This window comes from Alligator sinensis, unplaced genomic scaffold, assembly GCF_000455745.1.
Source record: "Alligator sinensis unplaced genomic scaffold, ASM45574v1 scaffold643_2, whole genome shotgun sequence".
Taxonomy (NCBI): Eukaryota; Metazoa; Chordata; order Crocodylia; family Alligatoridae; genus Alligator; species Alligator sinensis.
In genome coordinates, this window is record NW_005842588.1 from 356,998 (window position 1) to 374,526 (window position 17,529).

Here is a 17,529-nt window from a genome sequence, read left to right on the forward strand (position 1 = left end):
ACAAAATAGGAAAATAGAGAGGAAATCATCAGTTGAGGGCAATTAAAAATAATTAATAAGCAAAAAGATTCCATAATGAAATGTGATTCTTGTGGAAAATGCATATTTGTTGGCACTTGGATATCCTGTAACCTATCAGTGGAATGAATGATGCTGTACTTACATCCAGGCAAACCTTTCCTTTGCTGGTATTCCATTACAAATATGCACACTATCTGAGGACAGTCGCAGAAGTCAGCAGTTTGATTTTGAGACTGTTTGCAGTATTTCAGGAAGCTGGTAAGAGGTGCTGACAGCTTTGAATGTCTCACATTCTTTTCAAAATTAAACAAATAGGTTTTCAAAATTAAACAAATAGGAGACCATGCAATGAACGCCTCTGTCTATCTCCTTTAACAGAAAGAAACACTGTTCTCATGCCATCCTCTCATAAGATAATGCTATAATAAATAGTGCCATCCAGCACTGCTTTTCATAGAATCAGAGAATCATAGAGAAGGAGGCCTGGAAGGGACCTCTAGAGGTCATCTAGTCCATCCCCCTGCCTGAGGCAGGATCAACCATATCCAAACCATCCCATACAAACCTCAATCTAAACTCTACATAAGACTAACCTCAACCCTGACCCAGTATAGACCTAGCACCCTAATCTGCCACAGGTAAAGCAAGGGAACCACAGAAGCCAATGTCCTACTTCTATAAAATGTTGTCAATATACACTCAAGAGATCCCGGTAGAGGCCGTGCCCCCTGCAACAGTCCATACCAAAGGCAAAAACCCCCACAGTCCACACCAATCTGAACATGGGGCAAAATCCTTTCCTGACCCCAAATATGGTGATGGGTCTGACCCTGAGTGGAGGGGCAAGACCCTCTAGCCAGGAACCTCTGGCTTCGGTGCCAGCAGGAGCACTGGCACACTCCAGTGAAAGTCCCCAGCCTTGGCTGTAACCAACACCCAATGTCTCTGAGAAGGCTTAAAAACACCCTGACATATATAGCAGAAAAGGGGTGGGGTAGGGGCTGGGGCAACCAGCAAGGCCTGGTAGAACATACCCATAGTTACACCTATATCTTCCCTGATTAGTGGCTGTCCAACATCTTCCTGAACACCTCCAGTGATGGCGTGTCCACAGCTTCCCTAGGCAGACTATTCTATGCCTCATTATTCTAGCAGTAAATTATTTTTCTGAACATCCATATCAACATGTCACTGGGTACGGCCGTGGCCCTCAGCAGCCAGGTGCCTTGTGGGTGTGCGCCGTGAGGAGGCTGGACCTGTTTGGTCCAAACGCTTGGCCTGGATTGCCCCGTTTCTCGCTTGCCACATCTTGATGTTGAGTATCACTTATTCAGTAGGTGGTCTGCCAGCCAAGCACTCATCCTCAGGGTCTGTCATGACAGTCCTTTTCTCAGGGCTCCTACCTCCTTTTACATCCTATCTACATACCAACCAGATGGAACCACAATGGTTGATCCCAGTGTCTGAGTCTGAAGTTGACAAATGTTCTGACTTCATGGCCACTAGGCTTGGGGTTATCTCTAGGCTGGGTCCAATGGGCTATATTACTTGCTCAAAACAATGCTGTCTGTCTATCAGTGCTCAGTAAAACTTCTAGAAATTAAATCAGGTGAATGTCCTGGCCCTGGAAGCCCATTAAGACCAGGGATCCTGGCCCTCTAAAGAAAATGTAGGCTCTAATTGAGTTCAGTTTCTTTATTGTCCGGACTGCCTGATCCAATAAAAAATAAATAAATAAAATAAAATAAAATAATCTTCAACTGAGTCAATTGGCCCCATGTAATTTTTTGTCAGTCACTCAACTAGGCAAATAAAAAGTTTCCTGGATCTCTTGCTGATTCTGCAGACCCTCTACTTGAGGACAACTCCTTGGCCCTGCCTGTATTTAATTAGCCCAGGTTCACACTCATGAGACTTCCCCAGCGTGCTAAGCGAACCTCACTCAGTAATCATGATTCAAGGTCCAATTGGGGAAGACTACCTGCTTCCCTCCCTAAAGGGGTTGTTGAGGCTGGCCATATCCGCGCTCCCTGCTGGGAGTGGAAAGAAAGAAAAAAAAAACCCCAAAAGAGAAAAAAACCTTGTTTTCACTGGAGCCATTCCTTTCAGCAGCTACCTTCCTCCCTGGCTGTGAAGTCTGGTGAGGTTTCCCCAGAGCCTCCAGATGCTGCAGCCTTTGTTGGGTGGCAAATGGGATCACCAGGGGCTCTTTCAAGCTCCCAGGTTTGGAGCCAGCTCCCTTCCCCTTGCTCTGGGGGTCTGGCCACAGGGCCGGGCTGTGTTTCTTGGCACATGTTGCCTGGCCTTTGCCTCACAGTCCTGCCATGCTTTACCGGGCTTTCCTCAGGGCACCTTCCCTCTCCCTCACAATCCAATCTAAACTTATTTTGCTGCAACTTCAAGCCGTTGGTCCATGTCCACATTGAACTTAATCCTGTTAGCTCTAGCCCAACTTTCCAATATGTTGAGATCCTTTTGAATTGCACTCGCATCCTCCATGCTTGCAATTTTTCCCAGTTTCATGTTGTCTGCAAACTTGCTCAAGAAGCTTTCTCTGCCCACATCCAATTGTCAAACATGTTGAACAGCACTGGGCCCAGGACAGACCCCTGGGAGACTCCACTTGAAACTTCCTGCCATTCTGACTTGAACCTGTTAATAATTACCCTTTGCTTGTGGCTATTAAGTCAGTTATCTATCCAACTGACAGTCGTCTTTATCTAGCCCACATTTCTCCAATTTATTTATGAGAAGGTCATGCAGGACCTTGTCAAAACCTTTGCTGAAGTCCAGATGCACAGTGTTCCCTTCGTCCACCCAAGTAATTACTTTGTCAAAGAAAGAGATCAAGTTTGTTTGACATGATTTACTTTTCATAAATCCATGATGTTAAATATTTTCCATGGGCATTCTGTCCCATGAAAAAGCAAATGGAAGGAGAAAAGAGCAATCAAATATTAAAAGATCAATCAAATATTGAAGTCATGGAATCATGCAATTCCCCTCTCCCCCCCCACCACCTCCTCCCCCAAAAAAACCCCAACCCCCCCACAAAAAAACAGAGAGAGAAAGAGAGAAAGGGAAGAAGATCAACCTACCTGTCAGGACAAAAAAGTGATTCTACAGGACACAGGCAAATGAAGCTGTACAATTTGTGTAGGAATCATTCAACATCTGATATGAGTATGTAAGTGCATTTTATTGTAGAAGACGGCTGGGGAAAAAAAATACTGGAAGATGTTTTATTATAAGCAGAACTCTTAACCCAAGTGCCAGTCCTCAAGAAGGAAGGCTTCCCCTCCCTGCAACTGACTTCAGTTAGAGAGGCTGAGGAAAACAGCAAACTCTGTGGTTAGTGGCAATAGCTGCCCCAGAAGGAAATACAATCACAAAACTCACAGCAGTGCAGTATTTCTTCAAAAATTGTACGCTGCTTGCACAATAAGAAAAAGATGTTGTAAGATAATGGCAATATGTATAGGCCAATTGCAAGTGTGTTTGCAGCACATGTAGGCACACCCAAGAACTAGTAGTTTTGATGTAGCTTGCTCAGATACCAATAGCACTGAGCTCATGAAAGCATAGACTTCAATATGCACCAGCTACCTGAGCCAGTACCTAAGGTTCTGGACAGGTTTGTACAACCAGCATTCTGCTGCCAAAGCTTCACTGCTGGTAGTACCCAATATAGCTAGATCAAAGCTGATGTAGGTATCCCTAAATGTGTGGCAATAGCACCTCAGATTGCAGGGTAGACATGGCCTATGGTGCTTGTAATGACACCACCCGGCAACTCACACCAGAATGATGAAGCGCTACACAAGCGTTTCCCAAAGTTGGCAGGGCAAGCATGAAGGACAGAGCAGGGATGGATGATGTATAAATTCAGGTGAGCAGGCCTCAACACATCGCATGACTGCAGCTGCAGGGCAGGCAGCATTGATTTCATTTTCAGGAGGGCATCAGTCTTCCAAACACTGGGAAATGCTGGTGTAGGTAAATGCTGGCTTGATCAACATTCATTTCTTGAGACCTTGAATCTCGATCTCCAGTTCTCCTTTTGTATGCGTATCTCACTTCACCTTTACCTCTCCTTGCTTTTTCCACTGCTCTGCAGCATCTCAGCCCCCTTTTATTGCTTCTGCAATTTTCTCCTGGACTGTCCATTTTGCAGTTTACCCATGCTTTCTGAAAGGCTATGTATCACAACCTCTTGCAGGGAAGCTGTACTGTGTTGATCACCACCACAGTTCAACAAGTATGTGGCATGTTGTTCAGGCTCTCTTTCCATTTCTGGATGAAATCTCACTAAAATATACAGGAATCTTAGGAGGAAAAGCTATTCAATTACACTAATTGTCATGTATAATTCCACTCTCATAAATATGTTGGAAGACCACTGAGGACAAGTGGATCTGAACAGCACTTCTAACTGATAAAGTGATGCAATGCTAAAAACTCGTCCAAAAGATAATATGATGGAAGCAGTTAGTTGAGGGAAAACAGAAAGATAAGTTAAATTTGAATAGTTGTTTGAAAGCATATGCTGTTGCTTTGCATCACTAGCGTAGACAGTGGGTATCCCAGTAAAAGTCCTGTTATGGCCTAAAGATTACCCAGTCAAAGGCTAGTAGGACTATTATTAACTCTGAAGTGATATACAGAAGAGATCTGATCACTCACAGAGCTTACAAAAATACTTTTTTCCTTTATATCAGATTACTTAAACCTTTCTGAAAGAAAAATCATTTTCAAGAGCCTGGAAAAGCTAGAGGATAAATTCTGATCTGAATTATACTTGTATGTTGACACTAAATACAAAGTTAAACTCAGACCAAATTTTGACCCGATTCAGCTGCTTTACCTTATGGACAAAAATCCTCATACAGCCACTTTGGTTCAACATTGAAAATAAAAATTTAACCAACACAATTATTTTGCAGTAATACAAGAACAATAGTCACACAAAGCACAAAGGAATGTGTATTAAATTTGAAATCCAGCTTTGAATTAGCTGTATATTTAAAGGACTTTTTTTCTAGTTTGACACACTATTATGTAGGATACGTTATTTTATTTCTAAGAAGCTTTGTGTAATAAGGGGCTAAGCGCAAGATAGTTTAAACTAATATTTGTGTATGGAAAAGGATAATGAGGATAAAAATAATAAGGTTAAAAAATTGGTGCTTACAAACCTTTAAAATTGTTTCTGCTCTTACAGATTAAACCTGTGAGAATATCGTAGAATTTTACTATATTTCAAGGGCTTTAGCTTTTAATATGAAACACTATACAGAGCGTGCATACAGCATATTCAACATAAAGGACTTGCTAAATACCCACAAGAGAAACTGGTTCAAAATCTCTCAAGACTGAGTTAAGACGCAGACTGAAAAACTACAAACAAGTAGGAATCTCCATCATCCCTTGGAAACCTTGGATTAATGTACACTGAGGCCTCTCATGGTATTAAGGTAAACCTTGTTGTTTTGAACACATCCTGCTTGACTGACTGTATCCAGTGAAGTGAATTAACATTTCCAAATACTCTGTCCCAAAGCAAATCGGGTCTTGTGTGAACACTTGGATGGATTATTCAGAGATTCTGCTTTCGCGATCCAAAGCCATAGTCAGGAACACAGAGGGATCTTTTTACAGATGTTATTATCCACCACTCCTACCCCTTTTCCTTGTTGTTCTTTCACTAGTCCTGATCCCTGCCTTTTTCACAAAATCCCATAGGGAGAACTGCTCCTTAAGAAGTTCCTTCCATATTACTGTGGCAGGCTGATCTAGTTTGCTCCCTTCCACAACAGGCTGACAACCCCATACCCTCATCATCCCACACTCTTACTGCCACCTCCATGGAAGAGTATTCTCTCCTGGTCACATCTGCCTTACACAGAGTCAGCTAGACACCATGAACCACCACTGCAACCATGGATTTTAGGTTGGTTGGTTGTGGGGGAGTTTTTTCCTTTAGAATTGCTCAGAGGGAATTGGTCATGAAGATTTAGTATCAAAAACGTTGGTAGGTAGCACACAAAGGTAGTAGGTCTTTTTAACAGCCATGCCTGGATTCTACCCTTTTCCCAAGACCTGTCAAAGGTGATGGGTTTCATGGGTGCACCGGAGGGATAAATAACTCCACAAAGGCCCCTGACATACACTCATTTAAAGGCACCATGAGATCTGACCCCCAGTCCCAGCAGTCACACCTTCTGCCATACCACACATGCATGGCAGGAGCCATGATTTTAGAATCAGATCAAATCATGCCCTTGTTACTCACCAGTGCAAAGCGAGCCTGGGATTAGTGACTGGTTGAAAGCTGAGTACTCACAGTCTGGAGTGACCTGGAGCTGTCCCGGGGCCTGGGCTGACAATCAGCTAATTGTTAGCCTCAGCCCCAGGACAGCCCCAGGCAAGTTCAAGACCCTGGGCTGTCCCAGACCTAGGGCAATTTGAGGGCTTCGCCACAGGGAATTTAAACCCCAGGCCTGCCAGCTTGGGCAGGGCTGCTGGGCATGGACGATCAAAGGCTCCCAGCAGGGGGAGCCAGGAGCTTCTAATCCTCTGTGCCTGGCAGCAAAGAGTCCCGGGAAGCCCTTCAGCAGTAGGGTATCTAGGGGTGGGCAAGCAGGATACCAGCCAACTTAGGAGTGGCACCAGAATCATCCCCCACCCCCGTGGAGTCTGTGCCCCAAGAGAAAAAGCAGCCCCGAGCCATTGCTCTTGCAGCAGCTGCAGCTGGGTGCACAGTCACTGCCCTGCTACTATTGCAACAGCCAGGGTGGGAAGCAAAAGCAAAAGGGGACTGTTTTTGTGTTCTTGGTGTAGGTAAGGCCCTGCCTTTCCTTACCCCTTTCAGAATCCCTGCCTTGCTCAACAGCATCTCCCCAGGCTGCACCTGTGCTCTTCCACTGCCCTGTAGGGTTTACTCATGGTGCAAATCCTGCTTGTTACACCTCTGCCTTTTGGCTCCCTTCCTAGGAGCCTCATCCCTGACATGGGGGAGTTTGGGTGCAGAGGTTACATTTGTCAGCAGGGAAGCTCCTCAGTTTCCCCTGCCAGGAACCCCCAGGGCAGCCCCAGGTCCAGCCAGAAAGCCAGGGCTGCCCTGAGGCCCAGTTTTGACAATTGTCAGCCCCGGTCCTGGGGCAGCCCCAGACATGTCACATGTTCAGTTTTAGGTGCCATTGTGTGTGAAACATTTTTATGACTGGTTTGCCATTTTATGGTGCTTTAAATTGGGTGTATGTGTAGCACTCTTGCCACGTATATCATGATTAACATGTTAATGGCAGCATAAATATAGAGTGTAGAAGAGCCCAAACTGAAATGCATGGAGTTTGCTGGCACTTGAGTTCTCCCAGAGAGCAGATACTATGAACCATGGTGTCTGTGACATTGGATGATTGACTTATTTTCTTCTTTCTTAGTTCTGCATGACCCTGTGAAAATAGTTATGCACACACTTTTCAGCTCCTGATTTAGAAGGTTTGCAAGGTTTAGATCAACATATTCAAACAATATACAAGTAAGTTTTGAATAATCAACCCACTCTAAGCTAAATCTTCATGTTATGGCATAATTGCTTTAGTGTACATTTCTATTTGAGGCATGCACTCTGCATGCCACCACGCACACACCCACAAGAAGCTGTCAACTGGAAACCAACTGGTACAAGGAAAGGAGGGCACCCATGGCAAGAACCTGTAATAGGGAGGGCAGAGTAGTCAACCTTAATGCCACAAATGGGTGGAAACAGCAGTGAATGACAGAGGGGAGCAAAGAGCTTCTTTTCTGCCCTTAGCACCAGCACTGGTGTGGGAAGGACAAATGAGTAAATAGACATTCCTAGTTAGGATCCATTCAAAAAAGCTGAAATAGTTCGTCATTACAGTAAGGCAGCCACACCTGAAAAAAAAATCACTGCATATTAGAAAAATAAAGGTTGTTTATAAATCAAGCTCAGTTCAAATTTATACATATACATTTATGTATATAAATTATTTCTCCCTATTGATGCAGAGACATATTGCTGATCACTGTTCTGTGTAATGGCAATCTGTATTTATTCTACAAAAGGAAATAGTCTTTCCTTCATGAAACCAGAATGTCAAAGGCCTCAGTTTATTGTCTTCAAGAAATGACATGTAGCCATTCTCATTTACTGGAGATGCACAGGCCAAAACAAACATTAATATGACCTAACCATGGCAGAGAATAAATTAATCTGTTTGTCATTATGGTTCAGTATAAGCTAGTTTAAAGGACATTTGTGGGGGACTGCACCTCTTGAGCTTTTTAGGGAAGATGGTGAGAATTCCTTTCTGTGCTAAAACATATAAAATCTGTGCATTAGCAAAGACTTTTTTAAAGCTTTTCTTTTACGGAAGGAGCAAGGGGCAGTCATCAGTAGCAGATAAAGCTCTAATGCAGTGATTCGCACTTAGGGTGCCACAGCACCTTGGGGTGCCTTGAGATCCTTTCCAGGGTGCTGCAGGGTGCCAAACAATGTTAGCACTGTTAAGTTTACAACCATGATTCACTAGATAACCCAGAGATTTCAAGTAGAAATCCATAGTCGCAGTCTTTATGAGTTCTTTGCAAAAGAAAAAATGCTCTGTTATTTTCTACAGTAAAAAAAAAAGCATAACAAGAGCTAGCACTTTCCAAAGGGTAACTTGAGTCTATCTGGGGGTGTCTGGAGTCTGTTTAGGGGTGCCTTGACTCTAAAAGGTTGAGAATCACTGTTCTAATGAAACAAAATCTTCATTTACCTGAGGAGCAGATAAGCTTTTCTCATGATTTAGATCTGAAAACCCATTCTGAATAAACAAGCACTGTTTCCTCATCAGACTTGCATAGTGACCTCTGAACCCCTTAAACTACAGACTATGGAAACGTGGGCTCTACTGATGCCTAGTTACTGGGTGACTTGGAGCAAGGCAGTTTGCCTCCTGGTTTTCTCATCTATAAAACAGGAATAATGGTACTGGCTCCTTTGGTTTGTCACTGTTTGAGCTATGGATAAAAGGTGCTGCTTTAAATATTACCATTGATATGGCATGTGGTGCACATTGAAATGATGGTGGATCAGGTCATTCTGAAGGGAAAAATAAAAACTCAGTAGTGTACCAGCTCTCTGACAATTTTCACTAGGACTGAACCAGCAAGAATCCTTTGGGATCCTTTGACCCCAGCTGACTTCCTGCCCCTTGGCAGGGGGCTGGACCCTATGATCTTACAAGGTCCCTTCCAGCCCTAATGTCTATGAAATCTATGAAGAATGAGTTATTTCAGCTATGCCAGCAAAAGAATGAGAAAAAATTAATTCCTTCCACAAACCTGGCAGAATACAGCTGAAGGGGAATATGAGAGACTAGCTCTTAGGAAAAAAAACCCTAAGAAAAACTTGCTCCAGTGAGTTTCTTTTACATTTATCCAAAAAGGAGAGAGAAAGACTAACATAATGGTGGCTGTAACCAGAGCTGGAAACAGATGAAGGTACCATACTTTCTGGACAGCAATTAAGCAGTATTATAGATTTGGGAGACCAAAATAATGCTTAGCTTTACATGTTCAAAGCACTGTATACACATTAACTAGTATACACATTAACTAGTTAACCCATCCTCATGGCAGAGTGATCACATATTTTTATCCCCATTTTACAGATATGTAAGGAAGGAAAAGGAGGAAGGAAGTGACTTCATCAAGGCTGCACAACAAATCAGTTGCAGGACCAGAATTAGGATTCAAGCCTTCCTACTTTCCCATCATGGGTTCATTCCTCCAGATCACCTGGCCTTTTGTAAAAATGATGGAATATGGGAAGCTGGCTAAATGTGGAAAAATTAAACCACCAGCATTCCACACTGGTCTGTTACAGAAGGGAAAGAAACAAGTGCAGAGATATTCCATCAGTGAGACCTTTGCTATCCTACAAATCCCTTCTCACCTCGCTATCAGCAGAAGGATTCAATAATGGTGAATTGACCTTATTCCTTGCCTCCCCTGCCCCCCCCCCCTTTATTCTTTGTGATGAGGAAGTTTGATCACTCCTTGCTGACAGTAAAAGAAACTTGGAATGTGACAAGATAATGCTATCTCCACTTTACCACCATAATAAAAGCCAAGCAAGCTCACATTATACACAGGAGCCCATTTCAGCAACACAAACTCACCCACTTATTTTGCAAGATGATAGCATTTAGAGTTTGAATCAAACAGAGCAGAAACTTAATAGTATTCTTTGTATAGTATTATTTATCTGCCCAAGACTAGTCAGCTGAAATAATCTAAGATTTTCACTATTTCTTCTGTCCTGATAGTGTATTTACAATAGTACGCTGATACAACAAATGTGATTCCCCATTTCAAAAGCACCTGCAGTTGTCATTGATAAGAAAGGCAGGCTGCTTGAATTCCTGAAGCACTTTCCTGTTTATAATAGCCTGCAGTACCTTTCAATTTAACATATCGTTAGTGACAGCTTCTAGAGACAGGCAAGAGGATAGAATTTGGGGAATGTGAATTCGTTTTTTTTTATATCTCAGACTGTCACAAGCAGTGCCATAATGCAAAATGGAATTACAGCTGCATGTAAATATCCATTTCTGCTGGATGTAGCAAGTGTCCATAAAGAGACCTGACAGTGCTGCTTTATGTAGCTGAAACCACTAAGGTACCATCAGGGAGAGGTATATTCAGTTCAATAATGTGAATTTTAGCTTCTCTGACCATGTTTGTTATGTAAAATATTTTTGATCCAACTAAGATTCATGTAGAAGCAATATGATAGTAGCATAAAGGAATGGATGACATAATGTATGAGATTTATCCAGGCTGGTATGAATGATTTTGGGATTTGTACCTTCAAATCTTTCTTTTGTTTCTGCTTTGTCTCTCCTGTTAATGGAGATTCAGATTGGTAGGGAGCACAAACGAATGTTAAACCAAATGCTATTCCTGTCTCTCTAAGGGAACATCTAGTGCAGTGGCAGAGTGCTCAGTCCTGTCTCCAAGGAAATGAACCCAGAACACCTGCTCCTAGTCTGTCTGCATCAACCTCAGCAATGAGAGAGGAAGAGAGAGCATATTGGAGAGCACTCATGACCTGGGTTTCCACTGTGCTCAGAAGCAGTGGCGTGGGGTGCCTATGGGTAGGGAGTACTGAATTCATGGTGAAAGTGGGGTGTGCTGTGGTCCCTTTAATCTTGCAGGTTCCCCTGCACCCTTCCCCTCACTGATTGGTGAAGGGTCCCCACTTGTGGCTTGCTTCTAATCAGCAGGGAAGTGAAAACTGTGATTTTAAATATGGTGCTGTTTTTGCCTCCCGCTGCTGATTGGCTCACGGGCTCCTGTTTGCTGCTGATTAGCCGGGAGGCAAAAACAGCACCATGTATAAAACCACAGTTTTAGCTCCCCTGCTGATCAGGAGGGAGCAGTGGGGTCCTCTATTAATCAGCAGCGAGCGGGGGGGCAAGGAATGAGGTGCACGTGGGGGAACATGCAAGATTAAAGGAGCCGCTGCAGACTTTACTTCCGCCATGAATTTGGTAGGTCCCTACCTATGGGACATCCTCGCTGCCTCAGTCCCAAAGCTGATGTGCACAGAGTGGGAGTGGGCGGGCAGGGTTTATTTCCTCAGCAGCCAGACAGAGAAATCTGGTGCCATGATGTATGCATGCCATAACAGACCCTGGAGCCCACTGATTTTTTCCATATTGCTAGGTTTTGATGAGCAAATGGTGTGTGTATGTCTGTATGTACAGTGCATTGTGGGCATAGCTGAGCTATGCCTTGCTTTGGCTAAATTGTATGATCTTAGCTCAGATGAGCTAGTCTAACCTGAGTAACACTTTTTCAAACCCTGGCAGGGTTTAAAAGTTTATTGGAGCCCAACAGACCTTTCCTCAAAAAACAGAAATCCAGTTAAGTGGGGCCAGCTTTGAGAAGTGTAAATTAAATCAGCTGAAAGTGTAACATGGACATTAGGAAGGCTAAGAAGGAACAGGAAGAATAAAGAGCCGAAGACAGACCAACACAGAAGAAAAAAAATTAGGCACAATAGAGGCATGACGCTTGCAAGAGAATTGCTGGGTACCCAGAATTGCTGAGGAGTTAGGGGAGCAATTAAACAGCCAAAGCACATTTGAGAGACACTGTATTGAAGCAAAGAAATCATTTAAAGAGCTAGAGAGAGATTTGCACCAAGCCTAGAATTTTCAGGTAATTAAAATGAGAAAATATTAGAAATTGACCTGTCAAAATGGATGTGCTGGAAGTAACAGATAAACTGAATTAACAAGTCTTTAGGGTCCAGATATGTACGGGAGCTTTCAATAGGAGTTAGATACCAAGACCTAGGATGAGACGATACACATCCAAGAATTTCAAAGCAATTTAAGAATGAAGTGGCTGAACTGCTAACAGCAATGTAGAATCTTATATTAAAATATCTTACCCATACCAGGACATAAGAAGGAAGAAAGAAAATGTTATACATGTCTTTAATTAAATATGCTGATGGCCTCCTGGCAGTAACACAAAGCACTTAATCCTATGTGAGTACCAGGAACGGGGAAAGATGGTAATTAAAAACCGAATTAGGAACCAGGCCGTGTGTAGACAAAATGAGAGGCATGTGTGCACGACACTTTAAAGCGGGCTAAATGCTTTTGCACCGCTTTAATGGTGTCGGTGTTTGCACGCCTCGGCGGCGTATTGTGCATTAATTCCAGCCGCTGAAGGAAATTCGGCACCTTAAATGACTTGGGGTGCAGCAAGCTAAACTCCTTCAAGTTGAATTTGCATTGAATTTAGCCCCAGCCAGTGTACCTGATCTGATCTGATCTGATCTGGCCATGGCCCAGCCCCATATACTGGCTCCAACCCGAACACTGGATTGTGCTGCAGAGTTACCCCACACACTGGCATGCTGAACTGTGTCGTCAGGCCCACAAGGATCCCCACAAGAAATCTGGCAGCAAGGGGGCTGTGGCAGCATTAATTTTCGCAGCTCTGTAAGCCATGCAAGGTGGTGCTTTCTGGTGCATGGGGCCAGAATCCAAATATTTAGTGGCAGGGGAGTGGTAGCAGTGTTAACTGCCATGGTTCTGGAAGCAGCCACAATTAATGCTGTCACTACTCCCCTGACACTACATTTCTGAGCCTGTGGGGAACCCCTTAGGCCAGGTGACATCACCTGGGTGGATTTGGTCCATGGGCCAGAAGTTGAGCATTACTGAGCCAGATGAATATGATGCACTATGGACAAGTTACCACAGCTTTGATAAAAGAAATCTGTGCCTGTCTATTATATTAAAATTCTTTGAGTTTGTCAGCAAAACAATGCATAAAGGGGAGCCAATTTAGTGAGATATTAAAAAGCTTCTAAGTCCCGTCTAGAAACTGTTAAGAAAATGAAATAGTCAGGAGGTAAAAGGAAAAGAACCATCATAGGTTAGAAGCTGTCTTGCCCCAAACCAATGGGATTAGGAAAAAAAATCCCTTATGGACAGGTATTTCAAAGTTGTTCACTACAGTGGATATCATCGCCTTCCTTTGAAGATTCTTGTGTTGGCCACTGTTACAGACAAATTAGCATGGGGCTAAATATACTGCTGTTCTGATCTCTGAAAACAGTGCCTTAGTCCTCAGTGAAGATGACAAAGATGATGCAGGAGCTGTGGCGAGCCAGTAGGGGGTGCTCGTGTGTTGAGCCACCCACCTCACTGCACCCGACCACCTTCCAGGCTCCGAGTGCCTCCCTGGGGGCGCCTCACATCTGGCCGACCCCCTTCCTGGAGCACACCCACTAGCCTGGGGGTTCCACTGCCACCACCCAGGGCTCTGGACTGATTCTGGCTCTGCGCATCCTGGGAAACACAGGCCTAGTAGCCCTCGAGGGTACTTGATTCACTTCGAGAAGTTGGGATGCTTCCCTCAGTCAGAAGCACAAGTAGTGGTCTCCCTTAGTCAGCCGAACCAAGGGGACCCCAAGGCATAATCTAGACCCACTCCCAATAAGTCTCCCACACTAGGTACAAAGGAGAACTGTATTGGTTACAGAGGGTAGGGCTGGAATAGGGTACAGGGTAGAGCAATATCAGAGAAATCTCATAGAGCAAACTCCCCTGGCTGGGTAGCCTTTGATCACACATCTGAGTTACTACAAGCTATGTATCTAGTTAGATCTTAGGTAGCTTACACAAGCATCATCCAGAGGCAGGTAGAGGTTCCCTCTGGAGGCAGGCAGTTCCTTGATCATGAGTTTTGAGAGAGATTTAGCAAGTTTCAGATGGTGCAGCTCTTCTCTGTCTCTGAGTCTCCCTCATGGCTGCTGCCCCCTCCTCCTGGGCAGTCCTTAACTTTTATAGCCCTTGTGACCTCATTTACCTGGTCCAATGGAGGCCAGCACCTGTTGGCTGTCAGCCAACCAATTTGAAATACATCACTAGTTGCTGGGCGGACTGGCAGTCTCTAGCCCACCGGGGAGGAAGCCCCTCACCCAGGTATGTGACACTAGTCACGTAGGCAGAGGGAGCAGGTTTCCCCACTCCCGCAGGAATGTATCCAGCTCAGGTTACCTAAAGAGATAGGGTAAAGGTGTGTCTCCTCTGCTGGGGCCATCCTAATCAAATTGTCACAGAGCAGAGTTTTTGGGGAGAAACAAAGGTGGCCTTCTGCCACAGGAGCAAAGACTAGAAAGAGAAATAGATATTACCACATTTGAGATGGTAGCAAAACTTAAACAGCTTAACAGATGCAAATCAAAGGGACCAAGTAATCTCTGTCCCAGAACAGTGAAAAACTGGCACATGACAACACAAGACTGGCAGCCAGGGTTTTTAATGAATCTTTCAAATCAGAAAGGGTATACTATAACTAGAGAATGGCGCGCACACAGTCCATGGTTGTGGTCATGGGATGACACCATGCCATTTTGTTCTCTCTATTGTTGACATTCTTTGACCAAGTAACAAAGGCCTGTTATGATCTTCCCTGTTCATTCAGTAATGATATTTATCCACATTTTCCTTTGTTGGCCTCCCTTTCTTCTTCCATTCACTTTTCCTTGCAGTATGGTGTTGGCCAAATTAGGAAGGCTCATAATAAGGTCAAACCAACTCAATGTGGGGTTCTTAACAATTTCAAGGAGGCTTTCACATTTTCAAACAGCCAAGAACTTGTCTTTAACTGATTGTTCTGCCCTATGAGCTGTATTCAATATCCTTAAGAGCTGGCCACACCAACCCTTTTTGAATATTTGTACAAAAAAAACCCAGCGACTACAGGAAAGATCAGCATTTGTAGAATAGCTGGGGGCATATATAGCCACAGCAAACAGCTCTGCAGTGATGCCAAGGTGCTCCAGCTATTTAGTACACTTTTTATTTCAAAGGGCATTGCTTTTCTGATCAGCTGGAGATCCACTGAATTCCAGCTGATTGGAAAAGTGATGCCCTCTGAAGTAAAAGCCACAGCCAACAGCTGAATGGCTTGTTTTTGATTTGGCCATATGCTGCCAATTAAGGGGTTTGTGAACCACCCAGATACAACCGATCCAGGTTCCCAGTACTCCGGGTCCAGCTTTGATATTCAAGTAGGGCTGTTGTCATTACCATTAATCTAAGAAGCTGGTACTTTATTTTGATGGAAATATTACTGCCCTTGAAGATCATGGACAGTTTTTCCAGTGCTGCTGTTGCTATTGCAAATCTTGTCTTTAGGTCTTTGCCAGTTCTACAATCTTCTTTGATATTGTATTTTAAGTATTTAAAACAATTCATTTTTCAAGGCTCCTTCCTTCAAGTAAATATAGGCATACATGGTACTTATATAATGGAAAAGCCAAAGAAGTGATCTGTTCAACTACAGACCCATTAAACTTACCTCAGTTAGTACACAACAAGAAGAAAAAGTAATTTGAGCTATAAAAATGAATGGGAAATGGGATAAAATACAACATGGGTTTACCAAACATGGGTTCTGCCAGACTAACCTGATCATCATTCATTGAAAAAACAACTGAATCACTAGACATGAGAAATTCAGTAGATCTGATCTATCTCGACTTCAAGAAAAAATCTGCCACACAGTAAACTATTAGTTAAGGTGGAGAATATGATCATTAGTACAAGAATCTACAGTTATTAAGGAACTAGCTAAAAGGGAGACAGCAGTTGGTTGTACTGAAAAGGACTATTGGACTAGGGAAGATTACAGGTGCTGTTTTTTAAGTATCCATCTCGAGACCAATCTTTTTAATGATCTTTCTATAAAAATTAGGAGTGTCTTAATGAAATTTGCTGCTGACACAAAGCTGGGAGACACAGTCTATGCAGAAGACAACTGGGATATCATATAGAAAGAACTGGATGATCTTGGGTATTGGAAAAATAGGAAGGGATGGAATATAATAGTAATAAAATACAAGGCCATTCACATAGAAAATAGCAAGATTTTCTGCTATACCATTAGAGATGAACTGTTGGAAACAACAGAGGGAAAGATTTGGGTATATTAGCTGACAAGATGGCTATGGAGTACTCTTGTGATGCAGTTATGAAAAGGGCAAATATGATCCTAGGCAAGAGATTTCCAGTAAAGAAACAGAAATATTAATGTCATGGGCAAGAGACTGCTAAGACCTTATCTGGAATACAGTGTACAATTCTGACCATGCACAAAAGATGAATTCAAACTGGAACAGGTAGAGAGAAGGGTTTCAGAGACAATTTGGAAAAGAGAGAGCCTGTTTTAGGTGAGCGGACTAAAAGAGATTGCCTTGGTTAGTCTAGCAAAATGAAAACTGAGAGGGGATATGATTGCTGCCTGTGAATATATCACAGGAGTAAATGCATAGGAAGGCAAGGGGAACTGTTTGCTGAAGAACAAATTTGAGTTAAGTACAAATGGGAGTAAGCTGCAACAAGTAAGTTTAGCTAGAAATTAGAAGATCGGATGAGTGAGATTTTGGGACAACTTCCAAGTGGAATAATGGGTGCCAAAAAAAAAATCTGTTTTTAAGATGGAGTGTGATAAAATTTAGGGTAGGATTATATGACATGGCAGCCTGTAGTAGAGAGGACCATTCAATGATAGAGGAGGCCCCTTCTAGTCCTATGTTCCTACCTTCTGGTGCCTTTCTCCTCCCCTTCCCATAAACACTTTCTAAATGCTCTATTTTTGAAGGACATTACACTTTGCCTTCTGGACTGGTGACAAGGCACCATGATGTGGATATGAGTCTTTGACTCCCCAGGAAGTCCCATTTTACCATTAGCTGACTGGATTTCACCCAACCTGCAGATCTTTCACAGACTTTCAGTTAAAATAGGCCATAAGAGACCCCTGTAATCATCTAGTGTGACCTCCTTCATTACACAGGCCATAGGGCTGCTCTCAATTCGTTGCTGTTTGAACTAGAGCATGTATCTTTTTGCTTTGCAAATCCAATCCTGATATTTCTAGTGATGAAAAATCCACTACAAT

General features: G+C 43.2%; 1 long non-coding RNA gene across 1 annotated transcript in view; it reads left to right on the plus strand.

The window, feature by feature from the left end:
* LOC102380589 overlaps positions 1–17,529 on the plus strand; it is a 68,541-nt gene that overhangs the window by 43,081 nt on the left and 7,931 nt on the right. Inside the window, exons 3-4 of the long non-coding RNA XR_324861.2 lie at positions 5,243–5,495; positions 7,464–7,561. This is a non-coding gene — a long non-coding RNA (uncharacterized LOC102380589). The remainder of the gene's footprint in view (positions 1–5,242; positions 5,496–7,463; positions 7,562–17,529) is intronic.